We start from the raw sequence: 2,750 nt of genomic DNA on the forward strand, positions 1-2,750 counted from the left end.
CCCCGGACCCCCCTAGAGGAGGCAACGACCCCCCCTAAAGGATGTTTGGTCCACCCCCCACTTGTAAAAATAGCACTTTACCCCTGCAGACTTTGCATAGTAGAAGTTTTGCCTAAACAGATGGCTGGTAGCATGTGTTGGTGCCAAAACGTAATAAATGTAAGACTTTGAACTCAAATTTGAAGTCATTTACAGTCATATTTATTAATGTAAGCTCTCTAGATAACTCTAAAGCCATTTGTTCACCATTGAAGGCAACAGAAGGAGGGAAATGTGAGGGCCTAATGAAACAAATATCTTGTTTTTCTAAAAATCATTTAAATTGTGATGTATCTTGTGCATAAGATGTAGGTCAGTGTTTATTCCTTAGCTTTTTAGTGGGTTTTGTTTTAATATATATATAAAAAAAGGGTTGCATAAAGTACTTAAACACTGTTATATTCGAAACACAACCAAACACAGATCTGGGAAAATGTCACCCTTAATACTAAGCCTTATGTTTCACAGCAAGACTCTGAAGTGTGATGAGTGAGGAAGAAAATGTGCTGTGTTTGAAACTGGAAGTAATAGTTTGTTGATGAAACCGGGGGAGCGGAGCAGAGTGTCTGCAGGTTGGGGGGTGCAGACACTCTGCAGGCCGCATGTGAAGGCCACGACAACAAAAGCCCAGCAGGAGAGCTGAGGGCTGCATGCGTGAGAATCGGGGGGGTGATTGGGACTAATTGACGACCAGAGACACCTCCAGTTCATTACTGAGGTGGTAATGACCCTCATCAGTACACAGGAGCCATCCATCAACACTGATTGGTAAATAATGAAGAAACACAAGAATCGAAGGATTAATGAACGATGAGAATTGAAAACGTGTGAGGGGATGATGTGATGCTGCTCGTGTTTGGTTTCACTGCTGGTGCACATCCTATAGGGACAATATAGGACTGACACACATGACTCACTTTAAAGGTCCCATGTCATGGCCATTTCTACTGATCATAATTCCATTGTTGAGGTCTACTATTTACATTGTGCAATTTTCCAAACTCACATTGGTTTTTCATACAGCATCTCTGTGTATCTCTTGTTGGACCCCCCCCCCCCACCACCTGGAGCCCAGTGTGCTCTGAGGCAGGCTCGCCACCGACTCGTTCTGATGGTACACCTCCGGTTACAGCGACATCCCAGTGATTGTATGTTTTACAAGGGCGTTAGCAACCAGAAAATGACACCAGTACGACAAACAGATGAAGAATGCGTGCGTGGAGTCTGGGTACCGTGTTGGCGGGACGTTGTGCGGCTCGGTGACTGCGAGAGCGGACCCACTCTGCGTCGGGTCTGTCCGCTGGGTGTGTGTGTGTGTGTGTGTGTGTCGTCGCGCCCGCTTGCATGTATACAGAGCAGGAGTTACAGATTACTATCTTGTCTCCTTGTGATTGAGTCGCTGTAATTCTCTGGTCTATTTCGTAGAAGGTTTAAGTTGAAAGGCTCTTGCCTGTGCGCTTTTTGACCTCTGGGTATCAAGGCAGGGAGGGGTGCGCTGATCGCGTTTGCATCAGGCATTACTCCTTTTGTGCTTAGCCCCTAGTTAGCGAGATAGCAGATTGGCACAATTCCTTTCGTATCGGGAGGTATTAAATGTCCCTCTTCCATGTTGATAAGAGTGAAATATTATTTTCAATTCTTCTTTTGATGTAGTCTGATTTTAATGTTGAAGTATTGTTGGCTCAACTGCCTGTTACTATATTGGCACAATCCTTTGTTCGTAGGTATATCTCTCCAGTTGTATACTAATGATACAAAGGGAATTGTGCCACAATTAGTTAACCAGCAGGTGTGGGCAGCCAAGCAACTTACGCTTTCAACCAATTAAAAGTAAAATTACAGTTCAACAAACAGAGATTGAACAAGTAATTTTGACTCGTTATCAAATGTGAAGCAGGATCGTATGACTAGGCCGGATAGTGCGCTAAAGGAATATTTCGCCTAAACTTTTGCTCTATTTTGCTTTTTACATTTATCGTTGTAAGCAACTACAATAGATATGAGTACCATGGTCTTGAGCACATCGGTGAAGCCCTCCCCTTGCCTTTGAATACTCTATAGAGATCTGTTATAGCGTGTCTACAGGAAAGGCAAAAGCTTTCAAACTAAATTAAAAGTGAAGCCAGGAACAGTAGGACAGCCGCACTACAACACCAAAGATGAGGATATTAATTCTGAAGTCCGCTGCTGGTATACCGAAGACTCGTATGGAATCCCTGCACAAGCATCTTTCGCCCACTATAACAGACCACCATAAAGAGAGGAATATGTAGTGCAGACAGGTTCGTCATTAGGCGATGAGAGCAGTGGCACACGGTATGAGGACCTGTGAAACGCAGTGGCGGTTGTTGCCGCCATAGGGCTCCGCATGTGCTCCGCTCTGTGCTCGCGCGCGCTGTGTGTGGGCATACACCATTTTTTTTTTCAAATATAAATCAAAAAAAAAAAATATATAAAGTTATGATTCAAAAAGTATTATATATTTATATTTTTATTTACATGAACAAGTAAATATCATACATTGTATCAGTAAAGATGTATAATCGGTCAAGTCTTGGTGTAAAATTGTTTACGATGTGTCGTAAGTTATGATAAGTCACATGTTTGCCTGCCGTTGCGCTCTTCTATTTCGTTTTTATTATTACGTTCTTCTTCCCCGTAGTGCAAACGAGCAGCAACCAGCGCGTTGAGCAAAGAGCGCATAGGGAACG

This window comes from Notothenia coriiceps, unplaced genomic scaffold, assembly GCF_000735185.1.
Source record: "Notothenia coriiceps isolate Sejong01 unplaced genomic scaffold, NC01 NC01_scaffold00026424, whole genome shotgun sequence".
NCBI lineage: Eukaryota > Metazoa > Chordata > Actinopteri > Perciformes > Nototheniidae > Notothenia > Notothenia coriiceps.